A 21442-nucleotide genomic window follows, 5' to 3' on the forward strand; every position below is an offset into this window, starting at 1 on the left:
CGTTCATATTTAAGTGCTTACTTCTTGCAGTCATTTTAACGTATCGAGCCTATAATACCCCCAACTGTAGCACAACTGTCGCCTTTCGACAGTTTGCTTTCCGTCCGGCCGCCATACACGGAAGCGATCTGATAGGGCCTGGCTCCATCGCCAACAGCAGGAGCCTCTGGCCTCACAATTCAGCTACGAAGAACGTGGTTTGCTCTTCGAAAGAAACTTGAAAGCGACATCAGCGATGAGGTCATCGAAGGTGACAAATAAATGTAGCGAATCCTGATAATCGCGTCGTTCCAGTAGTCGTTATACTTAATGCACAGGACATTTCTCATTTGCATTAGACAACGCTACATGACGATTCGGTGCTTATTTCTGCAGTAAGTAAGTGGGCCCATTACTTTCCTCCGATCGGATACCGACGTGGACGGATGCCATCATTAAATGATTCACGAGTGGGAGCTTGGTCAGCTGCACTGCAGCAGGGCGTTACAGCGTGAACACCAGCCACAGTACGATGCGTTTTCGAATCGACAAACGACTTCTTTCCGTAAGGACTACCAAGGGACGCAGTTTCCGATGCGTCGGACGAGGTGGCCGAGTGGTTAAGGCGTTGGACTGCTAATCCAATGTGCTCTGCACGCGTGGGTTCGAATCCCATCCTCGTCGAAGAATTTTACCTTAAGCACCCATTTCGGATCACGCCTTGTACATGCGAAACGCCACTCAGTAGTAGCAATGGAACGTGTAGGTGGCAGATAGCATCTGTAAGAAATACGAAACTAAACCGCCTACCAATTGGAAGGACACAACATTCGATAGCGTACGTCTTTCGAATTAAACATCATCTCAAGATCTATAAACGAATCGAAGTTTGGCACCATGGTGGTGTTTGGGAACGGTGCGTTCTCGTTCATATTTAAGTGCTTACTTCTTGCAGTCATTTTAACGTATCGAGCCTATAATACCCCCAACTGTAGCACAACTGTCGTCTTTCGACAGTTGGCTTTCCGTCCGGCCGCCATACACGGAAGCGATCTGATAGGGCCTGGCTCCATCGCCAACAGCAGGAGCCTCTGGCCTCACAATTCAGCTACGAAGAACGTGGTTTGCTCTTCGAAAGAAACTTGAAAGCGACATCAGCGATGAGGTCATCGAAGGTGACAAATAAATGTAGCGAATCCTGATAATCGCGTCGTTCCAGTAGTCGTTATACTTAATGCACAGGACATTTCTCATTTGCATTAGACAACGCTACATGACGATTCGGTGCTTATTTCTGCAGTAAGTAAGTGGGCCCATTACTTTCCTCCGATCGGATACCGACGTGGACGGATGCCATCATTAAATGATTCACGAGTGGGAGCTTGGTCAGCTGCACTGCAGCAGGGCGTTACAGCGTGAACACCAGCCACAGTACGATGCGTTTTCGAATCGACAAACGACTTCTTTCCGTAAGGACTAGCGAGGGACGCAGTTTCCGATGCGTCGGACGAGGTGGCCGAGTGGTTAAGGCGTTGGACTGCTAATCCAATGTGGTCTGCACGCGTGGGTTCGAATCCCATCCTCGTCGAAGAATTTTACCTTAAGCACCCATTTCGGATCACGCCTTGTACATGCGAAAACGCCACTCAGTAGTAGCAATGGAACGTGTAGGTGGCAGATAGCATCTGTAAGAAATACGAAACTAAACCGCCTACCAATTGGAAGGACACAACATTCGATACCGTACGTCTTTCGAATCAAACATCATCTCAAGATCTATAAACGAATCGAAGTTTGGCACCATGGTGGTGTTTGGGAACGGTGCGTTCTCGTTCATATTTAAGTGCTTACTTCTTGCAGTCATTTTAACGTATCGAGCCTATAATACCCCCAACTGTAGCACAACTGTCGCCTTTCGACAGTTTGCTTTCCGTCCGGCCGCCATACACGGAAGCGATCTGATAGGGCCTGGCTCCATCGCCAACAGCAGGAGCCTCTGGCCTCACAATTCAGCTACGAAGAACGTGGTTTGCTCTTCGAAAGAAACTTGAAAGCGACATCAGCGATGAGGTCATCGAAGGTGACAAATAAATGTAGCGAATCCTGATAATCGCGTCGTTCCAGTAGTCGTTATACTTAATGCACAGGACATTTCTCATTTGCATTAGACAACGCTACATGACGATTCGGTGCTTATTTCTGCAGTAAGTAAGTGGGCCCATTACTTTCCTCCGATCGGATACCGACGTGGACGGATGCCATCATTAAATGATTCACGAGTGGGAGCTTGGTCAGCTGCACTGCAGCAGGGCGTTACAGCGTGAACACCAGCCACAGTACGATGCGTTTTCGAATCGAAAAACGACTTCTTTCCGTAAGGACTAGCGAGGAACGCAGTTTCCGATGCGTCGGACGAGGTGGCCGAGTGGTTAAGGCGTTGGACTGCTAATCCAATGTGCTCTGCACGCGTGGGTTCGAATCCCATCCTCGTCGAAGAATTTTACCTTAAGCACCCATTTCGGATCACGCCTTGTACATGCGAAACGCCACTCAGTAGTAGCAATGGAACGTGTAGGTGGCAGATAGCATCTGTAATAAATACGAAACTAAACCGCCTACCAATTGGAAGGACACAACATTCGATACCGTACGTCTTTCGAATCAAACATCATCTCAAGATCTATAAACGAATCGAAGTTTGGCACCATGGTGGTGTTTGGGAACGGTGCGTTCTCGTTCATATTTAAGTGCTTACTTCTTGCAGTCATTTTAACGTATCGAGCCTATAATACCCCCAACTGTAGCACAACTGTCACCTTTCGACAGTTTGCTTTCCGTCCGGCCGCCATACACGGAAGCGATCTGATAGGGCCTGGCTCCATCGCCAACAGCAGGAGCCTCTGGCCTCACAATTCAGCTACGAAGAACGTGGTTTGCTCTTCGAAAGAAACTTGAAAGCGACATCAGCGATGAGGTCATCGAAGGTGACAAATAAATGTAGCGAATCCTGATAATCGCGTCGTTCCAGTAGTCGTTATACTTAATGCACAGGACATTTCTCATTTGCATTAGACAACGCTACATGACGATTCGGTGCTTATTTCTGCAGTAAGTAAGTGGGCCCATTACTTTCCTCCGATCGGATACCGACGTGGACGGATGCCATCATTAAATGATTCACGAGTGGGAGCTTGGTCAGCTGCACTGCAGCAGGGCGTTACAGCGTGAACACCAGCCACAGTACGATGCGTTTTCGAATCGACAAACGACTTCTTTCCGTAAGGACTAGCGAGGGACGCAGTTTCCGATGCGTCGGACGAGGTGGCCGAGTGGTTAAGGCGTTGGACTGCTAATCCAATGTGCTCTGCACGCGTGGGTTCGAATCCCATCCTCGTCGAAGAATTTTACCTTAAGCACCCATTTCGGATCACGCCTTGTACATGCGAAACGCCACTCAGTAGTAGCAATGGAACGTGTAGGTGGCAGATAGCATCTGTAAGAAATACGAAACTAAACCGCCTACCAATTAGAAGGACACAACATTCGATACCGTACGTCTTTCGAATCAAACATCATCTCAAGATCTATAAACGAATCGAAGTTTGGCGCCATGGTGGTGTTTGGGAACGGTGCGTTCTCGTTCATATTTAAGTGCTTACTTCTTGCAGTCATTTTAACGTATCGAGCCTATAATACCCCCAACTGTAGCACAACTGTCGCCTTTCGACAGTTTGCTTTCCGTCCGGCCGCCATACACGGAAGCGATCTGATAGGGCCTGGCTCCATCGCCAACAGCAGGAGCCTCTGGCCTCACAATTCAGCTACGAAGAACGTGGTTTGCTCTTCGAAAGAAACTTGAAAGCGACATCAGCGATGAGGTCATCGAAGGTGACAAATAAATGTAGCGAATCCTGATAATCGCGTCGTTCCAGTAGTCGTTATACTTAATGCACAGGACATTTCTCATTTGCATTAGACAACGCTACATGACGATTCGGTGCTTATTTCTGCAGTAAGTAAGTGGGCCCATTACTTTCCTCCGATCGGATACCGACGTGGACGGATGCCATCATTAAATGATTCACGAGTGGGAGCTTGGTCAGCTGCACTGCAGCAGGGCGTTACAGCGTGAACACCAGCCACAGTACGATGCGTTTTCGAATCGACAAACGACTTCTTTCCGTAAGGACTAGCGAGGGACGCAGTTTCCGATGCGTCGGACGAGGTGGCCGAGTGGTTAAGGCGTTGGACTGCTAATCCAATGTGCTCTGCACGCGTGGGTTCGAATCCCATCCTCGTCGAAGAATTTTACCTTAAGCACCCATTTCGGATCACGCCTTGTACATGCGAAACGCCACTCAGTAGTAGCAATGGAACGTGTAGGTGGCAGATAGCATCTGTAAGAAATACGAAACTAAACCGCCTACCAATTAGAAGGACACAACATTCGATACCGTACGTCTTTCGAATCAAACATCATCTCAAGATCTATAAACGAATCGAAGTTTGGCGCCATGGTGGTGTTTGGGAACGGTGCGTTCTCATTCATATTTAAGTGCTTACTTCTTGCAGTCATTTTAACGTATCGAGCCTAAAATCCCCCCAACTGTAGCACAACTGTCGCCTTTCGACAGTTTGCTTTCCGTCCGGCCGCCATACACGGAAGCGATCTGATAGGGCCTGGCTCCATCGCCAACAGCAGGAGCCTCTGGCCTCACAATTCAGCTACGAAGAACGTGGTTTGCTCTTCGAAAGAAACTTGAAAGCGACATCAGCGATGAGGTCATCGAAGGTGACAAATAAATGTAGCGAATCCTGATAATCGCGTCGTTCCAGTAGTCGTTATACTTAATGCACAGGACATTTCTCATTTGCATTAGACAACGCTACATGACGATTCGGTGCTTATTTCTGCAGTAAGTAAGTGGGCCCATTACTTTCCTCCGATCGGATACCGACGTGGACGGATGCCATCATTAAATGATTCACGAGTGGGAGCTTGGTCAGCTGCACTGCAGCAGGGCGTTACAGCGTGAACACCAGCCACAGTACGATGCGTTTTCGAATCGACAAACGACTTCTTTCCGTAAGGACTAGCGAGGGACGCAGTTTCCGATGCGTCGGACGAGGTGGCCGAGTGGTTAAGGCGTTGGACTGCTAATCCAATGTGCTCTGCACGCGTGGGTTCGAATCCCATCCTCGTCGAAGAATTTTACCTTAAGCACCCATTTCGGATCACGCCTTGTACATGCGAAACGCCACTCAGTAGTAGCAATGGAACGTGTAGGTGGCAGATAGCATCTGTAATAAATACGAAACTAAACCGCCTACCAATTGGAAGGACACAACATTCGATAGCGTACGTCTTTCGAATCAAACATCATCTCAAGATCTATAAACGAATCGAAGTTTGGCACCATGGTGGTGTTTGGGAACGGTGCGTTCTCGTTCATATTTAAGTGCTTACTTCTTGCAGTCATTTTAACGTATCGAGCCTATAATACCCCCAACTGTAGCACAACTGTCGCCTTTCGACAGTTTGCTTTCCGTCCGGCCGCCATACACGGAAGCGATCTGATAGGGCCTGGCTCCATCGCCAACAGCAGGAGCCTCTGGCCTCACAATTCAGCTACGAAGAACGTGGTTTGCTCTTCGAAAGAAACTTGAAAGCGACATCAGCGATGAGGTCATCGAAGGTGACAAATAAATGTAGCGAATCCTGATAATCGCGTCGTTCCAGTAGTCGTTATACTTAATGCACAGGACATTTCTCATTTGCATTAGACAACGCTACATGACGATTCGGTGCTTATTTCTGCAGTAAGTAAGTGGGCCCATTACTTTCCTCCGATCGGATACCGACGTGGACGGATGCCATCATTAAATGATTCACGAGTGGGAGCTTGGTCAGCTGCACTGCAGCAGGGCGTTACAGCGTGAACACCAGCCACAGTACGATGCGTTTTCGAATCGACAAACGACTTCTTTCCGTAAGGACTAGCGAGGGACGCAGTTTCCGATGCGTCGGACGAGGTGGCCGAGTGGTTAAGGCGTTGGACTGCTAATCCAATGTGCTCTGCACGCGTGGGTTCGAATCCCATCCTCGTCGAAGAATTTTACCTTAAGCACCCATTTCGGATCACGCCTTGTACATGCGAAACGCCACTCAGTAGTAGCAATGGAACGTGTAGGTGGCAGATAGCATCTGTAATAAATACGAAACTAAACCGCCTACCAATTGGAAGGACACAACATTCGATAGCGTACGTCTTTCGAATCAAACATCATCTCAAGATCTATAAACGAATCGAAGTTTGGCACCATGGTGGTGTTTGGGAACGGTGCGTTCTCGTTCATATTTAAGTGCTTACTTCTTGCAGTCATTTTAACGTATCGAGCCTATAATACCCCCAACTGTAGCACAACTGTCGCCTTTCGACAGTTTGCTTTCCGTCCGGCCGCCATACACGGAAGCGATCTGATAGGGCCTGGCTCCATCGCCAACAGCAGGAGCCTCTGGCCTCACAATTCAGCTACGAAGAACGTGGTTTGCTCTTCGAAAGAAACTTGAAAGCGACATCAGCGATGAGGTCATCGAAGGTGACAAATAAATGTAGCGAATCCTGATAATCGCGTCGTTCCAGTAGTCGTTATACTTAATGCACAGGACATTTCTCATTTGCATTAGACAACGCTACATGACGATTCGGTGCTTATTTCTGCAGTAAGTAAGTGGGCCCATTACTTTCCTCCGATCGGATACCGACGTGGACGGATGCCATCATTAAATGATTCACGAGTGGGAGCTTGGTCAGCTGCACTGCAGCAGGGCGTTACAGCGTGAACACCAGCCACAGTACGATGCGTTTTCGAATCGACAAACGACTTCTTTCCGTAAGGACTAGCGAGGGACGCAGTTTCCGATGCGTCGGACGAGGTGGCCGAGTGGTTAAGGCGTTGGACTGCTAATCCAATGTGCTCTGCACGCGTGGGTTCGAATCCCATCCTCGTCGAAGAATTTTACCTTAAGCACCCATTTCGGATCACGCCTTGTACATGCGAAACGCCACTCAGTAGTAGCAATGGAACGTGTAGGTGGCAGATAGCATCTGTAAGAAATACGAAACTAAACCGCCTACCAATTAGAAGGACACAACATTCGATACCGTACGTCTTTCGAATCAAACATCATCTCAAGATCTATAAACGAATCGAAGTTTGGCACCATGGTGGTGTTTGGGAACGGTGCGTTCTCGTTCATATTTAAGTGCTTACTTCTTGCAGTCATTTTAACGTATCGAGCCTATAATACCCCCAACTGTAGCACAACTGTCGCCTTTCGACAGTTTGCTTTCCGTCCGGCCGCCATACACGGAAGCGATCTGATAGGGCCTGGCTCCATCGCCAACAGCAGGAGCCTCTGGCCTCACAATTCAGCTACGAAGAACGTGGTTTGCTCTTAGAAAGAAACTTGAAAGCGACATCAGCGATGAGGTCATCGAAGGTGACAAATAAATGTAGCGAATCCTGATAATCGCGTCGTTCCAGTAGTCGTTATACTTAATGCACAGGACATTTCTCATTTGCATTAGACAACGCTACATGACGATTCGGTGCTTATTTCTGCAGTAAGTAAGTGGGCCCATTACTTTCCTCCGATCGGATACCGACGTGGACGGATGCCATCATTAAATGATTCACGAGTGGGAGCTTGGTCAGCTGCACTGCAGCAGGGCGTTACAGCGTGAACACCAGCCACAGTACGATGCGTTTTCGAATCGACAAACGACTTCTTTCCGTAAGGACTAGCGAGGGACGCAGTTTCCGATGCGTCGGACGAGGTGGCCGAGTGGTTAAGGCGTTGGACTGCTAATCCAATGTGCTCTGCACGCGTGGGTTCGAATCCCATCCTCGTCGAAGAATTTTACCTTAAGCACCCATTTCGGATCACGCCTTGTACATGCGAAACGCCACTCAGTAGTAGCAATGGAACGTGTAGGTGGCAGATAGCATCTGTAAGAAATACGAAACTAAACCGCCTACCAATTGGAAGGACACAACATTCGATAGCGTACGTCTTTCGAATCAAACATCATCTCAAGATCTATAAACGAATCGAAGTTTGGCACCATGGTGGTGTTTGGGAACGGTGCGTTCTCGTTCATATTTAAGTGCTTACTTCTTGCAGTCATTTTAACGTATCGAGCCTATAATACCCCCAACTGTAGCACAACTGTCGCCTTTCGACAGTTTGCTTTCCGTCCGGCCGCCATACACGGAAGCGATCTGATAGGGCCTGGCTCCATCGCCAACAGCAGGAGCCTCTGGCCTCACAATTCAGCTACGAAGAACGTGGTTTGCTCTTCGAAAGAAACTTGAAAGCGACATCAGCGATGAGGTCATCGAAGGTGACAAATAAATGTAGCGAATCCTGATAATCGCGTCGTTCCAGTAGTCGTTATACTTAATGCACAGGACATTTCTCATTTGCATTAGACAACGCTACATGACGATTCGGTGCTTATTTCTGCAGTAAGTAAGTGGGCCCATTACTTTCCTCCGATCGGATACCGACGTGGACGGATGCCATCATTAAATGATTCACGAGTGGGAGCTTGGTCAGCTGCACTGCAGCAGGGCGTTACAGCGTGAACACCAGCCACAGTACGATGCGTTTTCGAATCGACAAACGACTTCTTTCCGTAAGGACTAGCGAGGGACGCAGTTTCCGATGCGTCGGACGAGGTGGCCGAGTGGTTAAGGCGTTGGACTGCTAATCCAATGTGCTCTGCACGCGTGGGTTCGAATCCCATCCTCGTCGAAGAATTTTACCTTAAGCACCCATTTCGGATCACGCCTTGTACATGCGAAACGCCACTCAGTAGTAGCAATGGAACGTGTAGGTGGCAGATAGCATCTGTAAGAAATACGAAACTAAACCGCCTACCAATTAGAAGGACACAACATTCGATACCGTACGTCTTTCGAATCAAACATCATCTCAAGATCTATAAACGAATCGAAGTTTGGCGCCATGGTGGTGTTTGGGAACGGTGCGTTCTCATTCATATTTAAGTGCTTACTTCTTGCAGTCATTTTAACGTATCGAGCCTAAAATCCCCCCAACTGTAGCACAACTGTCGCCTTTCGACAGTTTGCTTTCCGTCCGGCCGCCATACACGGAAGCGATCTGATAGGGCCTGGCTCCATCGCCAACAGCAGGAGCCTCTGGCCTCACAATTCAGCTACGAAGAACGTGGTTTGCTCTTCGAAAGAAACTTGAAAGCGACATCAGCGATGAGGTCATCGAAGGTGACAAATAAATGTAGCGAATCCTGATAATCGCGTCGTTCCAGTAGTCGTTATACTTAATGCACAGGACATTTCTCATTTGCATTAGACAACGCTACATGACGATTCGGTGCTTATTTCTGCAGTAAGTAAGTGGGCCCATTACTTTCCTCCGATCGGATACCGACGTGGACGGATGCCATCATTAAATGATTCACGAGTGGGAGCTTGGTCAGCTGCACTGCAGCAGGGCGTTACAGCGTGAACACCAGCCACAGTACGATGCGTTTTCGAATCGACAAACGACTTCTTTCCGTAAGGACTAGCGAGGGACGCAGTTTCCGATGCGTCGGACGAGGTGGCCGAGTGGTTAAGGCGTTGGACTGCTAATCCAATGTGCTCTGCACGCGTGGGTTCGAATCCCATCCTCGTCGAAGAATTTTACCTTAAGCACCCATTTCGGATCACGCCTTGTACATGCGAAACGCCACTCAGTAGTAGCAATGGAACGTGTAGGTGGCAGATAGCATCTGTAAGAAATACGAAACTAAACCGCCTACCAATTAGAAGGACACAACATTCGATACCGTACGTCTTTCGAATCAAACATCATCTCAAGATCTATAAACGAATCGAAGTTTGGCGCCATGGTGGTGTTTGGGAACGGTGCGTTCTCATTCATATTTAAGTGCTTACTTCTTGCAGTCATTTTAACGTATCGAGCCTAAAATCCCCCCAACTGTAGCACAACTGTCGCCTTTCGACAGTTTGCTTTCCGTCCGGCCGCCATACACGGAAGCGATCTGATAGGGCCTGGCTCCATCGCCAACAGCAGGAGCCTCTGGCCTCACAATTCAGCTACGAAGAACGTGGTTTGCTCTTCGAAAGAAACTTGAAAGCGACATCAGCGATGAGGTCATCGAAGGTGACAAATAAATGTAGCGAATCCTGATAATCGCGTCGTTCCAGTAGTCGTTATACTTAATGCACAGGACATTTCTCATTTGCATTAGACAACGCTACATGACGATTCGGTGCTTATTTCTGCAGTAAGTAAGTGGGCCCATTACTTTCCTCCGATCGGATACCGACGTGGACGGATGCCATCATTAAATGATTCACGAGTGGGAGCTTGGTCAGCTGCACTGCAGCAGGGCGTTACAGCGTGAACACCAGCCACAGTACGATGCGTTTTCGAATCGACAAACGACTTCTTTCCGTAAGGACTAGCGAGGGACGCAGTTTCCGATGCGTCGGACGAGGTGGCCGAGTGGTTAAGGCGTTGGACTGCTAATCCAATGTGCTCTGCACGCGTGGGTTCGAATCCCATCCTCGTCGAAGAATTTTACCTTAAGCACCCATTTCGGATCACGCCTTGTACATGCGAAACGCCACTCAGTAGTAGCAATGGAACGTGTAGGTGGCAGATAGCATCTGTAAGAAATACGAAACTAAACCGCCTACCAATTAGAAGGACACAACATTCGATACCGTACGTCTTTCGAATCAAACATCATCTCAAGATCTATAAACGAATCGAAGTTTGGCGCCATGGTGGTGTTTGGGAACGGCGCGTTCTCATTCATATTTAAGTGCTTACTTCTTGCAGTCATTTTAACGTATCGAGCCTAAAATCCCCCCAACTGTAGCACAACTGTCGCCTTTCGACAGTTTGCTTTCCGTCCGGCCGCCATACACGGAAGCGATCTGATAGGGCCTGGCTCCATCGCCAACAGCAGGAGCCTCTGGCCTCACAATTCAGCTACGAAGAACGTGGTTTGCTCTTCGAAAGAAACTTGAAAGCGACATCAGCGATGAGGTCATCGAAGGTGACAAATAAATGTAGCGAATCCTGATAATCGCGTCGTTCCAGTAGTCGTTATACTTAATGCACAGGACATTTCTCATTTGCATTAGACAACGCTACATGACGATTCGGTGCTTATTTCTGCAGTAAGTAAGTGGGCCCATTACTTTCCTCCGATCGGATACCGACGTGGACGGATGCCATCATTAAATGATTCACGAGTGGGAGCTTGGTCAGCTGCACTGCAGCAGGGCGTTACAGCGTGAACACCAGCCACAGTACGATGCGTTTTCGAATCGACAAACGACTTCTTTCCGTAAGGACTAGCGAGGGACGCAGTTTCCGATGCGTCGGACGAGGTGGCCGAGTGGTTAAGGCGTTGGACTGCTAATCCAATGTGCTCTGCACGCGTGGGTTCGAATCCCATCCTCGTCGAAGAATTTTACCTTAAGCACCCATTTCGGATCACGCCTTGTACATGCGAAACGCCACTCAGTAGTAGCAATGGAACGTGTAGGTGGCAGATAGCATCTGTAAGAAATACGAAACTAAACCGCCTACCAATTGGAAGGACACAACATTCGATAGCGTACGTCTTTCGAATCAAACATCATCTCAAGATCTATAAACGAATCGAAGTTTGGCACCATGGTGGTGTTTGGGAACGGTGCGTTCTCATTCATATTTAAGTGCTTACTTCTTGCAGTAATTTAACGTATCGAGCCTATAATACCCCCAACTGTAGCACAACTGTCACCTTTCGACAGTTTGCTTTCCGTCCGGCCGCCATACACGGAAGCGATCTGATAGGGCCTGGCTCCATCGCCAACAGCAGGAGCCTCTGGCCTCACAATTCAGCTACGAAGAACGTGGTTTGCTCTTCGAAAGAAACTTGAAAGCGACATCAGCGATGAGGTCATCGAAGGTGACAAATAAATGTAGCGAATCCTGATAATCGCGTCGTTCCAGTAGTCGTTATACTTAATGCACAGGACATTTCTCATTTGCATTAGACAACGCTACATGACGATTCGGTGCTTATTTCTGCAGTAAGTAAGTGGGCCCATTACTTTCCTCCGATCGGATACCGACGTGGACGGATGCCATCATTAAATGATTCACGAGTGGGAGCTTGGTCAGCTGCACTGCAGCAGGGCGTTACAGCGTGAACACCAGCCACAGTACGATGCGTTTTCGAATCGACAAACGACTTCTTTCCGTAAGGACTAGCGAGGGACGCAGTTTCCGATGCGTCGGACGAGGTGGCCGAGTGGTTAAGGCGTTGGACTGCTAATCCAATGTGCTCTGCACGCGTGGGTTCGAATCCCATCCTCGTCGAAGAATTTTACCTTAAGCACCCATTTCGGATCACGCCTTGTACATGCGAAAACGCCACTCAGTAGTAGCAATGGAACGTGTAGGTGGCAGATAGCATCTGTAAGAAATACGAAACTAAACCGCCTACCAATTAGAAGGACACAACATTCGATAGCGTACGTCTTTCGAATCAAACATCATCTCAAGATCTATAAACGAATCGAAGTTTGGCACCATGGTGGTGTTTGGGAACGGTGCGTTCTCGTTCATATTTAAGTGCTTACTTCTTGCAGTCATTTTAACGTATCGAGCCTATAATACCCCCAACTGTAGCACAACTGTCGCCTTTCGACAGTTTGCTTTCCGTCCGGCCGCCATACACGGAAGCGATCTGATAGGGCCTGGCTCCATCGCCAACAGCAGGAGCCTCTGGCCTCACAATTCAGCTACGAAGAACGTGGTTTGCTCTTCGAAAGAAACTTGAAAGCGACATCAGCGATGAGGTCATCGAAGGTGACAAATAAATGTAGCGAATCCTGATAATCGCGTCGTTCCAGTAGTCGTTATACTTAATGCACAGGACATTTCTCATTTGCATTAGACAACGCTACATGACGATTCGGTGCTTATTTCTGCAGTAAGTAAGTGGGCCCATTACTTTCCTCCGATCGGATACCGACGTGGACGGATGCCATCATTAAATGATTCACGAGTGGGAGCTTGGTCAGCTGCACTGCAGCAGGGCGTTACAGCGTGAACACCAGCCACAGTACGATGCGTTTTCGAATCGACAAACGACTTCTTTCCGTAAGGACTAGCGAGGGACGCAGTTTCCGATGCGTCGGACGAGGTGGCCGAGTGGTTAAGGCGTTGGACTGCTAATCCAATGTGCTCTGCACGCGTGGGTTCGAATCCCATCCTCGTCGAAGAATTTTACCTTAAGCACCCATTTCGGATCACGCCTTGTACATGCGAAACGCCACTCAGTAGTAGCAATGGAACGTGTAGGTGGCAGATAGCATCTGTAAGAAATACGAAACTAAACCGCCTACCAATTAGAAGGACACAACATTCGATACCGTACGTCTTTCGAATCAAACATCATCTCAAGATCTATAAACGAATCGAAGTTTGGCGCCATGGTGGTGTTTGGGAACGGTGCGTTCTCATTCATATTTAAGTGCTTACTTCTTGCAGTCATTTTAACGTATCGAGCCTAAAATCCCCCCAACTGTAGCACAACTGTCGCCTTTCGACAGTTTGCTTTCCGTCCGGCCGCCATACACGGAAGCGATCTGATAGGGCCTGGCTCCATCGCCAACAGCAGGAGCCTCTGGCCTCACAATTCAGCTACGAAGAACGTGGTTTGCTCTTCGAAAGAAACTTGAAAGCGACATCAGCGATGAGGTCATCGAAGGTGACAAATAAATGTAGCGAATCCTGATAATCGCGTCGTTCCAGTAGTCGTTATACTTAATGCACAGGACATTTCTCATTTGCATTAGACAACGCTACATGACGATTCGGTGCTTATTTCTGCAGTAAGTAAGTGGGCCCATTACTTTCCTCCGATCGGATACCGACGTGGACGGATGCCATCATTAAATGATTCACGAGTGGGAGCTTGGTCAGCTGCACTGCAGCAGGGCGTTACAGCGTGAACACCAGCCACAGTACGATGCGTTTTCGAATCGACAAACGACTTCTTTCCGTAAGGACTAGCGAGGGACGCAGTTTCCGATGCGTCGGACGAGGTGGCCGAGTGGTTAAGGCGTTGGACTGCTAATCCAATGTGCTCTGCACGCGTGGGTTCGAATCCCATCCTCGTCGAAGAATTTTACCTTAAGCACCCATTTCGGATCACGCCTTGTACATGCGAAACGCCACTCAGTAGTAGCAATGGAACGTGTAGGTGGCAGATAGCATCTGTAAGAAATACGAAACTAAACCGCCTACCAATTAGAAGGACACAACATTCGATACCGTACGTCTTTCGAATCAAACATCATCTCAAGATCTATAAACGAATCGAAGTTTGGCGCCATGGTGGTGTTTGGGAACGGTGCGTTCTCATTCATATTTAAGTGCTTACTTCTTGCAGTCATTTTAACGTATCGAGCCTAAAATCCCCCCAACTGTAGCACAACTGTCGCCTTTCGACAGTTTGCTTTCCGTCCGGCCGCCATACACGGAAGCGATCTGATAGGGCCTGGCTCCATCGCCAACAGCAGGAGCCTCTGGCCTCACAATTCAGCTACGAAGAACGTGGTTTGCTCTTCGAAAGAAACTTGAAAGCGACATCAGCGATGAGGTCATCGAAGGTGACAAATAAATGTAGCGAATCCTGATAATCGCGTCGTTCCAGTAGTCGTTATACTTAATGCACAGGACATTTCTCATTTGCATTAGACAACGCTACATGACGATTCGGTGCTTATTTCTGCAGTAAGTAAGTGGGCCCATTACTTTCCTCCGATCGGATACCGACGTGGACGGATGCCATCATTAAATGATTCACGAGTGGGAGCTTGGTCAGCTGCACTGCAGCAGGGCGTTACAGCGTGAACACCAGCCACAGTACGATGCGTTTTCGAATCGACAAACGACTTCTTTCCGTAAGGACTAGCGAGGGACGCAGTTTCCGATGCGTCGGACGAGGTGGCCGAGTGGTTAAGGCGTTGGACTGCTAATCCAATGTGCTCTGCACGCGTGGGTTCGAATCCCATCCTCGTCGAAGAATTTTACCTTAAGCACCCATTTCGGATCACGCCTTGTACATGCGAAACGCCACTCAGTAGTAGCAATGGAACGTGTAGGTGGCAGATAGCATCTGTAAGAAATACGAAACTAAACCGCCTACCAATTGGAAGGACACAACATTCGATAGCGTACGTCTTTCGAATCAAACATCATCTCAAGATCTATAAACGAATCGAAGTTTGGCACCATGGTGGTGTTTGGGAACGGTGCGTTCTCATTCATATTTAAGTGCTTACTTCTTGCAGTAATTTAACGTATCGAGCCTATAATACCCCCAACTGTAGCACAACTGTCGCCTTTCGACAGTTTGCTTTCCGTCCGGCCGCCATACACGGAAGCGATCTGATAGGGCCTGGCTCCATCGCCAACAGCAGGAGCCTCTGGCCTCACAATTCAGCTACGAAGAACGTGGTTTGCTCTTCGAAAGAAACTTGAAAGCGACATCAGCGATGAGGTCATCGAAGGTGACAAATAAATGTAGCGAATCCTGATAATCGCGTCGTTCCAGTAGTCGTTATACTTAATGCACAGGACATTTCTCATTTGCATTAGACAACGCTACATGACGATTCGGTGCTTATTTCTGCAGTAAGTAAGTGGGCCCATTACTTTCCTCCGATCGGATACCGACGTGGACGGATGCCATCATTAAATGATTCACGAGTGGGAGCTTGGTCAGCTGCACTGCAGCAGGGCGTTACAGCGTGAAAACCAGCCACAGTACGATGCGTTTTCGAATCGACAAACGACTTCTTTCCGTAAGGACTAGCGAGGGACGCAGTTTCCGATGCGTCGGACGAGGTGGCCGAGTGGTTAAGGCGTTGGACTGCTAATCCAATGTGCTCTGCACGCGTGGGTTCGAATCCCATCCTCGTCGAAGAATTTTACCTTAAGCACCCATTTCGGATCACGCCTTGTACATGCGAAAACGCCACTCAGTAGTAGCAATGGAACGTGTAGGTGGCAGATAGCATCTGTAAGAAATACGAAACTAAACCGCCTACCAATTGGAAGGACACAACATTCGATAGCGTACGTCTTTCGAATCAAACATCATCTCAAGATCTATAAACGAATCGAAGTTTGGCACCATGGTGGTGTTTGGGAACGGTGCGTTCTCGTTCATATTTAAGTGCTTACTTCTTGCAGTCATTTTAACGTATCGAGCCTATAATACCCCCAACTGTAGCACAACTGTCGCCTTTCGACAGTTTGCTTTCCGTCCGGCCGCCATACACGGAAGCGATCTGATAGGGCCTGGCTCCATCGCCAACAGCAGGAGCCTCTGGCCTCACAATTCAGCTACGAAGAACGTGGTTTGCTCTTCGAAAGAAACTTGAAAGCGACATCAGCGATGAGGTCATCGAAGGTGACAAATAAATGTAGCGAATCCTGATAATCGCGTCGTTCCAGTAGTCGTTATACTTAATGCACAGGACATTTCTCATTTGCATTAGACAACGCTACATGACGATTCGGTGCTTATTTCTGCAGTAAGTAAGTGGGCCCATTACTTTCCTCCGATCGGATACCGACGTGGACGGATGCCATCATTAAATGATTCACGAGTGGGAGCTTGGTCAGCTGCACTGCAGCAGGGCGTTACAGCGTGAACACCAGCCACAGTACGATGCGTTTTCGAATCGACAAACGACTTCTTTCCGTAAGGACTAGCGAGGGACGCAGTTTCCGATGCGTCGGACGAGGTGGCCGAGTGGTTAAGGCGTTGGACTGCTAATCCAATGTGCTCTGCACGCGTGGGTTCGAAACCCATCCTCGTCGAAGAATTTTACCTTAAGCACCCATTTCGGATCACGCCTTGTACATGCGAAAACGCCACTCAGTAGTAGCAATGGAACGTGTAGGTGGCAGATAGCATCTGTAAGAAATACGAAACTAAACCGCCTACCAATTGGAAGGACACAACATTCGATAGCGTACGTCTTTCGAATCAAACATCATCTCAAGATCTATAAACGAATCGAAGTTTGGCACCATGGTGGTGTTTGGGAACGGTGCGTTCTCGTTCATATTTAAGTGCTTACTTCTTGCAGTCATTTTAACGTATCGAGCCTATAATACCCCCAACTGTAGCACAACTGTCGCCTTTCGACAGTTTGCTTTCCGTCCGGCCGCCATACACGGAAGCGATCTGATAGGGCCTGGCTCCATCGCCAACAGCAGGAGCCTCTGGCCTCACAATTCAGCTACGAAGAACGTGGTTTGCTCTTCGAAAGAAACTTGAAAGCGACATCAGCGATGAGGTCATCGAAGGTGACAAATAAATGTAGCGAATCCTGATAATCGCGTCGTTCCAGTAGTCGTTATACTTAATGCACAGGACATTTCTCATTTGCATTAGACAACGCTACATGACGATTCGGTGCTTATTTCTGCAGTAAGTAAGTGGGCCCATTACTTTCCTCCGATCGGATACCGACGTGGACGGATGCCATCATTAAATGATTCACGAGTGGGAGCTTGGTCAGCTGCACTGCAGCAGGGCGTTACAGCGTGAACACCAGCCACAGTACGATGCGTTTTCGAATCGACAAACGACTTCTTTCCGTAAGGACTACCAAGGGACGCAGTTTCCGATGCGTCGGACGAGGTGGCCGAGTGGTTAAGGCGTTGGACTGCTAATCCAATGTGCTCTGCACGCGTGGGTTCGAATCCCATCCTCGTCGAAGAATTTTACCTTAAGCACCCATTTCGGATCACGCCTTGTACATGCGAAAACGCCACTCAGTAGTAGCAATGGAACGTGTAGGTGGCAGATAGCATCTGTAAGAAATACGAAACTAAACCGCCTACCAATTGGAAGGACACAACATTCGATAGCGTACGTCTTTCGAATCAAACATCATCTCAAGATCTATAAACGAATCGAAGTTTGGCGCCATGGTGGTGTTTGGGAACGGTGCGTTCTCGTTCATATTTAAGTGCTTACTTCTTGCAGTCATTTTAACGTATCGAGCCTATAATACCCCCAACTCGACAGTTTGCTTTCCGTCCGGCCGCCATACACGGAAGCGATCTGATAGGGCCTGGCTCCATCGCCAACAGCAGGAGCCTCTGGCCTCACAATTCAGCTACGAAGAACGTGGTTTGCTCTTCGAAAGAAACTTGAAAGCGACATCAGCGATGAGGTCATCGAAGGTGACAAATAAATGTAGCGAATCCTGATAATCGCGTCGTTCCAGTAGTCGTTATACTTAATGCACAGGACATTTCTCATTTGCATTAGACAACGCTACATGACGATTCGGTGCTTATTTCTGCAGTAAGTAAGTGGGCCCATTACTTTCCTCCGATCGGATACCGACGTGGACGGATGCCATCATTAAATGATTCACGAGTGGGAGCTTGGTCAGCTGCACTGCAGCAGGGCGTTACAGCGTGAACACCAGCCACAGTACGATGCGTTTTCGAATCGACAAACGACTTCTTTCCGTAAGGACTACCAAGGGACGCAGTTTCCGATGCGTCGGACGAGGTGGCCGAGTGGTTAAGGCGTTGGACTGCTAATCCAATGTGCTCTGCACGCGTGGGTTCGAATCCCATCCTCGTCGAAGAATTTTACCTTAAGCACCCATTTCGGATCACGCCTTGTACATGCGAAAACGCCACTCAGTAGTAGCAATGGAACGTGTAGGTGGCAGATAGCATCTGTAAGAAATACGAAACTAAACCGCCTACCAATTGGAAGGACACAACATTCGATAGCGTACGTCTTTCGAATCAAACATCATCTCAAGATCTATAAACGAATCGAAGTTTGGCGCCATGGTGGTGTTTGGGAACGGTGCGTTCTCGTTCATATTTAAGTGCTTACTTCTTGCAGTCATTTTAACGTATCGAGCCTATAATACCCCCAACTGTAGCACAACTGTCGCCTTTCGACAGTTTGCTTTCCGTCCGGCCGCCATACACGGAAGCGATCTGATAGGGCCTGGCTCCATCGCCAACAGCAGGAGCCTCTGGCCTCACAATTCAGCTACGAAGAACGTGGTTTGCTCTTCGAAAGAAACTTGAAAGCGACATCAGCGATGAGGTCATCGAAGGTGACAAATAAATGTAGCGAATCCTGATAATCGCGTCGTTCCAGTAGTCGTTATACTTAATGCACAGGACATTTCTCATTTGCATTAGACAACGCTACATGACGATTCGGTGCTTATTTCTGCAGTAAGTAAGTGGGCCCATTACTTTCCTCCGATCGGATACCGACGTGGATGGATGCCATCATTAAATGATTCACGAGTGGGAGCTTGGTCAGCTGCACTGCAGCAGGGCGTTACAGCGTGAACACCAGCCACAGTACGATGCGTTTTCGAATCGACAAACGACTTCTTTCCGTAAGGACTACCAAGGGACGCAGTTTCCGATGCGTCGGACGAGGTGGCCGAGTGGTTAAGGCGTTGGACTGCTAATCCAATGTGCTCTGCACGCGTGGGTTCGAATCCCATCCTCGTCGAAAAATTTTACCTTAAGCACCCATTTCGGATCACGCCTTGTACATGCGAAACGCCACTCAGTAGTAGCAATGGAACGTGTAGGTGGCAGATAGCATCTGTAAGAAATACGAAACTAAACCGCCTACCAATTGGAAGGACACAACATTCGATAGCGTACGTCTTTCGAATTAAACATCATCTCAAGATCTATAAACGAATCGAAGTTTGGCACCATGGTGGTGTTTGGGAACGGTGCGTTCTCGTTCATATTTAAGTGCTTACTTCTTGCAGTCATTTTAACGTATCGAGCCTATAATACCCCCAACTGTAGCACAACTGTCACCTTTCGACAGTTGGCTTTCCGTCCGGCCGCCATACACGGAAGCGATCTGATAGGGCCTGGCTCCATCGCCAACAGCAGGAGCCTCTGGCCTCACAATTCAGCTACGAAGAACGTGGTTTGCTCTTCGAAAGAAACTTGAAAGCGACATCAGCGATGAGGTCATCGAAGGTGACAAATAAATGTAGCGAATCCTGATAATCGCGTCGTTCCAGTAGTCGTTATACTTAATGCACAGGACATTTCTCATTTGCATTAGACAACGCTACATGACGATTCGGTGCTTATTTCTGCAGTAAGTAAGTGGGCCCATTACTTTCCTCCGATCGGATACCGACGTGGACGGATGCCATCATTAAATGATTCACGAGTGGGAGCTTGGTCAGCTGCACTGCAGCAGGGCGTTACAGCGTGAACACCAGCCACAGTACGATGCGTTTTCGAATCGACAAACGACTTCTTTCCGTAAGGACTAGCGAGGGACGCAGTTTCCGATGCGTCGGACGAGGTGGCCGAGTGGTTAAGGCGTTGGACTGCTAATCCAATGTGCTCTGCACGCGTGGGTTCGAATCCCATCCTCGTCGAAGAATTTTACCTTAAGCACCCATTTCGGATCACGCCTTGTACATGCGAAACGCCACTCAGTAGTAGCAATGGAACGTGTAGGTGGCAGATAGCATCTGTAAGAAATACGAAACTAAACCGCCTACCAATTGGAAGGACACAACATTCGATACCGTACGTCTTTCGAATCAAACATCATCTCAAGATCTATAAACGAATCGAAGTTTGGCGCCATGGTGGTGTTTGGGAACGGTGCGTTCTCGTTCATATTTAAGTGCTTACTTCTTGCAGTCATTTTAACGTATCGAGCCTATAATACCCCCAACTGTAGCACAACTGTCGCCTTTCGACAGTTTGCTTTCCGTCCGGCCGCCATACACGGAAGCGATCTGATAGGGCCTGGCTCCATCGCCAACAGCAGGAGCCTCTGGCCTCACAATTCAGCTACGAAGAACGTGGTTTGCTCTTCGAAAGAAACTTGAAAGCGACATCAGCGATGAGGTCATCGAAGGTGACAAATAAATGTAGCGAATCCTGATAATCGCGTCGTTCCAGTAGTCGTTATACTTAATGCACAGGACATTTCTCATTTGCATTAGACAACGCTACATGACGATTCGGTGCTTATTTCTGCAGTAAGTAAGTGGGCCCATTACTTTCCTCCGATCGGATACCGACGTGGATGGATGCCATCATTAAATGATTCACGAGTGGGAGCTTGGTCAGCTGCACTGCAGCAGGGCGTTACAGCGTGAACACCAGCCACAGTACGATGCGTTTTCGAATCGACAAACGACTTCTTTCCGTAAGGACTACCAAGGGACGCAGTTTCCGATGCGTCGGACGAGGTGGCCGAGTGGTTAAGGCGTTGGACTGCTAATCCAATGTGCTCTGCACGCGTGGGTTCGAATCCCATCCTCGTCGAAG

General features: G+C 48.4%; 24 non-coding genes across 24 annotated transcripts; all 24 read left to right on the forward strand.

The window, feature by feature from the left end:
- The first annotated feature begins 581 nt into the window (after nucleotides 1-581).
- Trnas-gcu (transfer RNA serine (anticodon GCU)) lies at nucleotides 582-663 on the forward strand. Its single transcript has one exon. It is a non-coding gene; the product is annotated as a tRNA-Ser (tRNA).
- Nucleotides 664-1485: 822 nt separating this feature from the next.
- Nucleotides 1486-1567, forward strand: Trnas-gcu (transfer RNA serine (anticodon GCU)). Its single transcript has one exon. It is a non-coding gene; the product is annotated as a tRNA-Ser (tRNA).
- Nucleotides 1568-2390: 823 nt separating this feature from the next.
- Trnas-gcu (transfer RNA serine (anticodon GCU)) lies at nucleotides 2391-2472 on the forward strand. Its single transcript has one exon. It is a non-coding gene; the product is annotated as a tRNA-Ser (tRNA).
- An 822-nt stretch (nucleotides 2473-3294) lies between these two features.
- Trnas-gcu (transfer RNA serine (anticodon GCU)) lies at nucleotides 3295-3376 on the forward strand. Its single transcript has one exon. It is a non-coding gene; the product is annotated as a tRNA-Ser (tRNA).
- Nucleotides 3377-4198: 822 nt separating this feature from the next.
- Nucleotides 4199-4280, forward strand: Trnas-gcu (transfer RNA serine (anticodon GCU)). The gene has a single exon. It is a non-coding gene; the product is annotated as a tRNA-Ser (tRNA).
- An 822-nt stretch (nucleotides 4281-5102) lies between these two features.
- Nucleotides 5103-5184, forward strand: Trnas-gcu (transfer RNA serine (anticodon GCU)). The gene has a single exon. It is a non-coding gene; the product is annotated as a tRNA-Ser (tRNA).
- Nucleotides 5185-6006: 822 nt separating this feature from the next.
- Nucleotides 6007-6088, forward strand: Trnas-gcu (transfer RNA serine (anticodon GCU)). Its single transcript has one exon. It is a non-coding gene; the product is annotated as a tRNA-Ser (tRNA).
- An 822-nt stretch (nucleotides 6089-6910) lies between these two features.
- On the forward strand, nucleotides 6911-6992 carry Trnas-gcu (transfer RNA serine (anticodon GCU)). Its single transcript has one exon. It is a non-coding gene; the product is annotated as a tRNA-Ser (tRNA).
- Nucleotides 6993-7814: 822 nt separating this feature from the next.
- Trnas-gcu (transfer RNA serine (anticodon GCU)) lies at nucleotides 7815-7896 on the forward strand. The gene has a single exon. It is a non-coding gene; the product is annotated as a tRNA-Ser (tRNA).
- An 822-nt stretch (nucleotides 7897-8718) lies between these two features.
- Nucleotides 8719-8800, forward strand: Trnas-gcu (transfer RNA serine (anticodon GCU)). Its single transcript has one exon. It is a non-coding gene; the product is annotated as a tRNA-Ser (tRNA).
- Nucleotides 8801-9622: 822 nt separating this feature from the next.
- Nucleotides 9623-9704, forward strand: Trnas-gcu (transfer RNA serine (anticodon GCU)). The gene has a single exon. It is a non-coding gene; the product is annotated as a tRNA-Ser (tRNA).
- An 822-nt stretch (nucleotides 9705-10526) lies between these two features.
- Nucleotides 10527-10608, forward strand: Trnas-gcu (transfer RNA serine (anticodon GCU)). Its single transcript has one exon. It is a non-coding gene; the product is annotated as a tRNA-Ser (tRNA).
- Nucleotides 10609-11430: 822 nt separating this feature from the next.
- On the forward strand, nucleotides 11431-11512 carry Trnas-gcu (transfer RNA serine (anticodon GCU)). Its single transcript has one exon. It is a non-coding gene; the product is annotated as a tRNA-Ser (tRNA).
- An 821-nt stretch (nucleotides 11513-12333) lies between these two features.
- Nucleotides 12334-12415, forward strand: Trnas-gcu (transfer RNA serine (anticodon GCU)). The gene has a single exon. It is a non-coding gene; the product is annotated as a tRNA-Ser (tRNA).
- An 823-nt stretch (nucleotides 12416-13238) lies between these two features.
- Nucleotides 13239-13320, forward strand: Trnas-gcu (transfer RNA serine (anticodon GCU)). Its single transcript has one exon. It is a non-coding gene; the product is annotated as a tRNA-Ser (tRNA).
- Nucleotides 13321-14142: 822 nt separating this feature from the next.
- Nucleotides 14143-14224, forward strand: Trnas-gcu (transfer RNA serine (anticodon GCU)). Its single transcript has one exon. It is a non-coding gene; the product is annotated as a tRNA-Ser (tRNA).
- Nucleotides 14225-15046: 822 nt separating this feature from the next.
- On the forward strand, nucleotides 15047-15128 carry Trnas-gcu (transfer RNA serine (anticodon GCU)). Its single transcript has one exon. It is a non-coding gene; the product is annotated as a tRNA-Ser (tRNA).
- An 821-nt stretch (nucleotides 15129-15949) lies between these two features.
- On the forward strand, nucleotides 15950-16031 carry Trnas-gcu (transfer RNA serine (anticodon GCU)). Its single transcript has one exon. It is a non-coding gene; the product is annotated as a tRNA-Ser (tRNA).
- An 823-nt stretch (nucleotides 16032-16854) lies between these two features.
- Nucleotides 16855-16936, forward strand: Trnas-gcu (transfer RNA serine (anticodon GCU)). Its single transcript has one exon. It is a non-coding gene; the product is annotated as a tRNA-Ser (tRNA).
- Nucleotides 16937-17759: 823 nt separating this feature from the next.
- Trnas-gcu (transfer RNA serine (anticodon GCU)) lies at nucleotides 17760-17841 on the forward strand. The gene has a single exon. It is a non-coding gene; the product is annotated as a tRNA-Ser (tRNA).
- Nucleotides 17842-18644: 803 nt separating this feature from the next.
- Trnas-gcu (transfer RNA serine (anticodon GCU)) lies at nucleotides 18645-18726 on the forward strand. The gene has a single exon. It is a non-coding gene; the product is annotated as a tRNA-Ser (tRNA).
- An 823-nt stretch (nucleotides 18727-19549) lies between these two features.
- On the forward strand, nucleotides 19550-19631 carry Trnas-gcu (transfer RNA serine (anticodon GCU)). The gene has a single exon. It is a non-coding gene; the product is annotated as a tRNA-Ser (tRNA).
- An 822-nt stretch (nucleotides 19632-20453) lies between these two features.
- Nucleotides 20454-20535, forward strand: Trnas-gcu (transfer RNA serine (anticodon GCU)). Its single transcript has one exon. It is a non-coding gene; the product is annotated as a tRNA-Ser (tRNA).
- An 822-nt stretch (nucleotides 20536-21357) lies between these two features.
- Nucleotides 21358-21439, forward strand: Trnas-gcu (transfer RNA serine (anticodon GCU)). Its single transcript has one exon. It is a non-coding gene; the product is annotated as a tRNA-Ser (tRNA).
- The last annotated feature ends 3 nt before the right edge of the window (nucleotides 21440-21442 follow it).

Source organism: Schistocerca serialis, chromosome 2, assembly GCF_023864345.2.
Source record: "Schistocerca serialis cubense isolate TAMUIC-IGC-003099 chromosome 2, iqSchSeri2.2, whole genome shotgun sequence".
In the NCBI taxonomy this organism is placed as follows: Eukaryota; Metazoa; Arthropoda; class Insecta; order Orthoptera; family Acrididae; genus Schistocerca; species Schistocerca serialis.